Raw genomic sequence first — 7,849 nt, forward strand, 5'->3', positions numbered from 1 at the left:
AAATAAGTGCACAAGTTGTTGCAGTGAGATTAAAATGGAGCAGGACGACAGGGACACACGGAGGACGGAGCCCCTCTGCACACCGCTGTGAGCATGGACCCCTGCGGCGCTCCGGATTTTGGAGCGGGTCACTTGTCCCGTTGTGTCAAGGCACTAATGGCGGGTCGCAGGCAGTTCGTACCAGCGGGGCTGCACCAGATCCTGCCCAGGGGTGATGGGTCTGTCAGCGGGGGTGGGCCATGAAAGTGGGTGCAGGCTCAACACTTGGTTCATTGAGTGAAGTACTGACCCAAAAAAACAGCGGTGTGTTTCCTTCAGGGTTCTCTCACCCTGGGCATTCAAAGTGGTGCGTACGCCAAAACCTTTCAAATTTAACAAAGGTAAAATTAATCAGCAGGCAATCTGCTGATAGCACTAGTTGTGTGAGGAACAGCTGTGTCCCACCTGGCCACCTTTAGGTTCCCCCCCGAAATAACCCGTCTGAGCTCCCATTTCACAGCAAAGACTCAGGATAAGTGTCGGGTCTCGCTGCGGTTGGAACCCTCGGGGCTCTTTCCAAAGAGCCGTCGGGCTGTAGCAGTCCTGAGAGACTGGCAGGGTAGCCAGGAGGAGGTTTCTTGATGCTGTGGTGATGTGGGTCAGCTCGGCTTCAACCGCTCCACCGCTGTGCAGCCTCTAACAAGAACATCCAGGGCTGTTCCTAATTAAAGGAAGCAGAACTGCGTGAACTGCCCATTGGGAAAAGGAAACTGTGCAGGAGAAGCAGGAAACTGAAGAATGGGGTGAGGGAAACGGTGGTCCAGGTAAATATGATGAAAGTTGATTAGTTTTCAGACGTTCACGTTGGAATAAACTCATCTTTCATGACCTCAGTGAACATATGATTTAGGGCTAAATTCAATATCCTCCAAAGTCATTGGAAATGTTTCCATCGACCCGATGTAAAGTTGGATCAGGACCTTATTTGTTAATGCTCTCAATCATTTTTGCTACAATATGCAGTGGCTTGGGAAGTTTCAGACATTTACAATGGGCATGCTTTCTCAGCTCTATAAATTATAAATTTCATCAGTTTTGAAATATAGTCCTGATTAGTAACAGACAAAATTATGGCACAGTATTTTCTTGCTGGACAATCAGGTTTAAATTATCTTCAAGTAAATAATTTAGCATTTCCAACCTCATCTGAGCAGGGCACTAATACCATTAGGTATTTTTATTCTGCTACTGAACATCTGATAAGACAGCTAACAATTTTTTGGGGTGATTGCTGCAATTTATTCTGCCACCAGTGATATGCTCATGGCCTGCAGGAAAAGGTTTTATTAGAAATAACTGAGCATATTTAAAAACACATTCTGGTTTACATCACACTGACAACACAAAGCAAATTTAAACCCATCAGTGCAGTACAAAGCAGCTGGAGCATACTGGGCAATCTGGCTTATTATGTGTAAATCTCTTATCTTTGCCCTAGTTTTCTACATTACTTATTACTAAGGCTGTTTGTATGGAAAGAGGATTTGTATGAGAATTATTCCCCACCTGAAATCATAATCCTCTTTGTGACATTGTAATAACTTCTTCAGCAACCACATGTAATATCATAAACATGTGCCGATGACTTCAGTTGGAAACTAAGAAAAAAGCTCTGAAGAGACGAAGTCTGTTTTTTTGGAAACATGGACTATAATCTTACAAACAGCCTTGCACATGAATTATTGTAAGCATATGTGTAGTCCTGTTGAACTCCCCGAGCCTAAATTATTCCTTGAGTAATTCCACCATAATCTATAGAATTAATGTGGCTCAGTGGAAAATACCAAATACGCATTGTGATCTCTGTGTTCCGATCTGCACTGGAGCCATACTAAGTGTTGATGATTGAAGATGTGTAAGGGGGTGACTGGTGAGTCCCCCAAATGGGGTTCAGCCTAGCCACGTCTGAGATGCATCATCATCTCATTCCTACACAGCTGATCCTGATATAAAGGGGCCTTGGTTGACTCAATTAACTCAGCTGAGGAGGAGCAGGATGATTTCCCTGAAGGACAGAAGGAGTTCATTTGGGATGTCTGAACTGTGTACAGGAAGTTAATTTGCCAGGATTAGCTCCAAAGAGTGATAAATAAAGGAGGGAGGAAGGCTTTGGTGAGTAGTGGGGCTGGCCTGAGGGAGGGAAGTAGGGATCTGAATTGTGGAGGGTGGTGGCACCACCTGTAGGGCTGGGGAGGAGAAGATGAAGAAAATTCACCACTAGCTGTGTGTGGCCATGGGTGTGGGTATGACTTTTGCCTGGAGCAGAGGAGTAGGTTCCTGGTGGAGGGTGGGAGCTATGGTGCTGGAAAGAACCAGGGTGCAGGTGGAGACAAAAGCAGGGAGCTGTGATAGCTTGGTGTGGGTAGGGGGTCACTGGGGAGGAGCAGGTCCTGCACTGTTGTTGATGAAGTTCAGTGGCCTGCAGATAACCCATGGGAGGGTTGGCTAAAGAAAGTACTTTCCAATAACCTCGTGCTTAAGGGAAGGAAGGATGCTCTAAACTCTCTGAGTTACAATTATGTCCTTTTCTAAGGAGCAAAGGGCAAAATGCTAGTGAGTACTAAGCAAAGCAAGGAGAAGGCTGTACTGCTCACTTACCCTCTGAAGCCCTTCAGCTAGGAGGCAAGAGCTAGCTAAGCCCTTTTGCAATTCTTTTAAAATCAAGAAAGTCTTTCCCAGGCTGTCCCGTCCCACATAGGTCTGTTTAGTAGTCCCGATGTTGTGAAATGTCCCGTTTCAGGGTGGTAGTGACATGCTCAGCAATGTTTTAGCCTAATTAACTTCTGTGACTAAAGTTATTGTAACAGCTGTAGGATAAATACAACTTGTGACTCTGGTAAGACTTGCAGTTTCATGCCTGTTAAGATCAAATGTTAGTACAGAATGTATTAGCACTGAAGAAACTGCAAAATAACCACTCCCCAGAGCCAAGGTGTTTGAGCCTTAAGATTACCCAAAACTGTCCTTTATCTTTCAATTATTAGCATTCCTTTTGAGAATAATTAGTGTCCTAGGCAAGCTTGTATAACATCTGTTCATATGTTACTTCAAATACCTACGTAAAACACTGCTCTGCTCATACTGCTAATTATTCTGGAAAATGTTGAAGGTATGCAGTACTGCCCTCCATACTTGAATTAAACATGTCATGCTCTACCTGTGCTGTATTGCTTCTTGACTACTTTACCAGACTATTCCCATCCCATGAGAGACCCTCCTGCCTTGTAGAACAATTAAGGATGCTATGAGGTGTTCGTAGCTCACTTCTCTTTCCTCTGTACCAGACTACAGAAGACAACATTTTTTTTGGCAGTCATTAATTCTACCTAAAAGGCCAGCTTAGAAGTGTCTTAAAATCAACATCTGGAAAAACTAAGTACATGGACTTCTTACAAATACCACAAACTGAATCATGGGGCCAAATTCAGCCTTGATGGAATTATTATCTGATATCTGTGTTCTGTGTTTTCCCTTTATTGCTTAGTAAATTCCCTTATATGGAGATGACTTCAGAGATGCACATGATGCCAAAATGCTCTGAGAATTGCATAGGACCAAACCTAAAATACTGCAGTAGAAAAAAAAAAGAAATAGAAACCTAGAGTTTTCTTGAAAGGAGGTGGTGGTACAAATTCTTGATCTGAGAAGGGTTTGTAAGCATCAGGTCTGGTGGTTGTAAAGACCGGAAGCCTGAGTCTTTTTTACTTTTGGTAAAGACACACCTTTGAGTTCAGTTTTTAAGGACATGTTACTCAAAATTATAGTAAAATAACTTGTTGAAGTGTAAGACTTATCTATAAGTTTGTAGAGATTAAGATTTTTCATTGAGTCTAACACTGCTGTCTTCTTCTGTCCTCCATCCTCTTATGAAAATAGAGTGATTTTTTGTTATCTGGTTGATAAATAAGCTTAAGGCAGACCTTTGTGGTTTCATATTTTTACTTGAGATTCATGACCTTTGCTTAAAATGTGATTATTTGATTTCTTATCAGTTGAATACCAAGGATGAATACCAAGTATGTTCTTGGATAGAGCTAAGGTAAAAGAAAAAGCCTAAACCCATAACTAACCCGCAACCTGATTAGTGTTGGGGGTTCAGTGTTGTCCTCTGTCCCCTGCCTCCCCCTCCTGAGTGAAAGGTTTGCTCTTGGTATTGTTGTTTAACTTGCTACAGCCAGTATTTAAGCAGAAGCCAACAAAGGACTTCAGATTGCTTGCTGTGCAATCAAAATGCCTGACATATTTCAGTTTTCCTCCTCAAGCACTGTAACAGCAAGCCAGTTTGTTGGTGTGTGGCAGGTAGGTCACAGAGTCGTTTCTCCCTCCTATTTGGAAGGCTTCATTTCTCCATCTCCTAAACATTTGCAGACAGTCTGTGTGACCAGCAGATACATGTACTGAAGTTTCATTTCTCAACAAGCTAAATGTTAACAGCTATCAGTTTTACTTTACAGTGCTGTTTACCTACGAGAACAATGCAGCAAACACACAAAAGGAAATGCCTGCAGGGACAGTATGTTATCAGCACTGCTTCTTGTGAGGGAGGCAAGAATTGTGCGTCTTCCTTCTTTGTTTTCTTTCATGCTTGTGAAGAGAAAAAACCCAAACACTCGGCTTTCGTATCTCTACTTAAGGCAGACTTTGGTAAGCAAAGAACTTGGCACTGTATCTTTGTGCTGCAGTTGAAGAGAACACTAAACCCCTTAAAAATGGCAGATTTTTCCATCTTAATTGTTTTGCTTCTGATGTCTCTCTTTAAAACTTCCCATGAATTGCACTGTTGTGCTTGAATTTCCCCAGGCTGCTTCCTTGGCAGCCCTGGATGTCAGAGAGCTGGGGCCCGGGTGGACCTGCCAGCAAACACCAGAGGTTCTCCTCTCAGTGCCTGGGAGCAGAGGACACGCACAACCCCCATCACCAACAGACAAACTGCATTTGAACTGTGATGCTGTGGTGACAGAGAGCATCATCAAGTGGCAGTGTCACACCAGCCCCTGGTGCCAGCCTGGCAGCTGCCCTGGGAGCCAAGGGAGAGCTCTGAGCTGTGGGGGAAAGGGAAAAGCCCTTTCCAGCCCCTGGGAAAGGGCTGTTAGCCAAACACCTTAAAGTGATCAAAACTTGGTATTAGTGTCCCACTCTTCTTAAACTTTAAATGGATGCAAAATTGATATAACCAGTTAAGGGTAGTTACCCTACTAGGGAATTAGAGCAAGAGAAAAGCCAGTAACTTTGTGATATTTTCTGCTTCTGTAATTCTTGTCTTTTTGTTACCACTGTAACTTTCTATGAACATATATGTGGAAATATTTATTTATATATATATATATATATATATATATATGTATATATATATTTGAAGAGGCAATTTCTGGCCCTCCAGGATGTGGACAAAGGCTATTAGTTTTACCATTTGGCTGATGCCTGCTCATCAATGTGATCTGAGATTGGTTTGAACACTCCTAAATCTCCAAACTTGATTTTTATGCCACTTGAACATATTCTCCTTGTTTCCATTTGGGTAAAACTCTTAACAGGGTCTGGGCAAATTCACATCTTTCAATGTGTTCATCCATTTTTTTCTTGATCCTATATTGTGTTCCCCAGTAGTGCTTCAGAAAATAATTGATTTAAAATAGTATGTGGTAACTTTTAATGCAACATCATGTTTCATTATTCAGACTTATTTGGATACCAAAGGTAAATCAATTAATACATCTTGACCTATCAATGGGTCAATTTCCTGATAGTTAAAAATCTTCATGCTCACTTACTGAAACAAGGCTATGCTTGGGTAGCGCTGACATTCTAAAAAGCTGGTTAATTATTCAGTAATACTCCTCTTAATAGTCAAAATCTGAATATAGAAAAAAGTAAGAGAAACCTCTGCCTTGCTGCCCCCACTGTGTGACTTCTTCCAGTTGTAAATATCTGTTCTCTAAATGAGACTAATTCCTCATCAGAAAAAAATTCCCACCTCTTACATGCTATTCTTACAAGTTTGAGAAATGTGGTGTTTTGCCTTTTTGTTAACTGTAGTTCATTGAGCACGGTAAGTTCTTTGAACCTCCATGGTAAAGCTTTCCTTAGAATTTAAGGTAACTTCCGGAGCAAAACAATACACAGCAAGTGATGTTCAGAGGGCTTTATAGGGTTGAGACTGAAAGGGTGTAAAGGAGAAAAGGCTGCTGAGTGCTGCACATGATGAGTGACTGGCTGAGACACAGAGGCATTTAGCCAGGGGCTGGCTACCACAGCATGGAGACTGGGTTGTTACAACAGTAAGGATCCCAAATCTGTTTGGATAAGAGGGTTTCAAATAATCCGTGTCACTGTTAATGTACTTCAGTAGATGTCAGAGGATGTGATTCAGACTTGGGGGGAGTGACTGGAATCAGGAACAGCTGATGCTGAGATAACTGAGACTGTACCAGAATACAGAATCCTGAGGTTTTTAGCCACTTTATCCCAGATCATTAATCTTGTCAATTTTATGCTTGTATTGCATCCCACAAAACTTCAGAATTTCCAAAAGATGTTGAGTGTGGAGACTTTTTAGTTATGGGGTTTTTTTCGTGCTATGGAGAAGTCTCTTTTTCTTTCTTTTTTTTTTTTTCTTTTTTTTTTTTTTTCTTATCACTCCTTTTTTTTTTTTTCCTCCTCCTCTCAAACTGGAACGAAGCTTTAATATCTGTGATTAGTAGTAATTTGGTTCAGTTTTAATGCAAGCAATACCTTTTGGTTTAAACTCAGTGATATTATTGCGATGTACTTTGAGTGCTAGGTGTGCTTGGCCAGTAGAAAACCCAGTGCTGGAAACAGCACTGTACTGCTGAACCTGTGGTTCTTGCATGTGCTTTGCCTGTTGACACATCTTCAGAAGGGGGTTGTGTGGGGCAGAATGAGAGCTGTGTGCAGGTAGGAAGTGCTGGTGATGTTTATGTGTAAACAGAAAGGGAGATTCTAGTTATGGACATTAAAAACTGTAAGTAAATAGACAACTTTATTTTGCATTATATTTATTATGCATTGTATCATAGACTTTCTTCTGATTAAATGCTTGGCAAATTAAGATGATGTTCTAGAAGAATCCATTACATCCCAGTCAGCACAGTGCAGTGTTACAGACAGCGGAAAATTCAGACGACACAGTAGAAAACCTTAATTAATTTGTGTCATATATTCTGCATCTTCAATAACCTTGAAAGGACTGAGGCAGGGTAGAGGGGTAAGGCAGCAACAGTAATTTCTTTTCTCTCAGAACTATCTGTATAATCTTTCCTAAAGTAGTACGTTACATAGAAGCAGCTCTCTTTTTCCTCAGCCTTCTTATTCTATTCTCATTAATGTCACAATTTAAGGACAAAGATTAAGATTTTCAGGAATTATTTCTACTTGGGAGTTAAATTAAAAATATGCTTGCAATTGTGACTGTGCTCCAAGAGAACTGCCTTTGCTCATCAGTGGCCAATTCCTGTCTGTAAGTGACAGAAGAGCTGAGATCCCTACACCAGTTTATTTAGAAAGTATTTATTCTGTATCTACACAGCAAAACCTGGAGTACCCTGTTGCAGCCAGGTTACTTTTTTAATGTAAAGCTGTTAAGATGCCACTTAAGTGCTTCTGTACAAATACTGCAGCATTGCTTTTAGTATTTTGCTTTGCATGGTGGATATGAAAAGAACATTAACTTGATCCCCAGCTGTCATGCTTGCTTTTTTACAAATGGTTGCCTGGAAAAACAGGCCCTGTTTACTGCTGCTGAATAATAATTTCTGGGCTTCATCTTGGCAGTGAATGTTGGAGAGATACC

Source organism: Heliangelus exortis, chromosome 8, assembly GCF_036169615.1.
Source record: "Heliangelus exortis chromosome 8, bHelExo1.hap1, whole genome shotgun sequence".
Lineage (NCBI taxonomy): Eukaryota > Metazoa > Chordata > Aves > Apodiformes > Trochilidae > Heliangelus > Heliangelus exortis.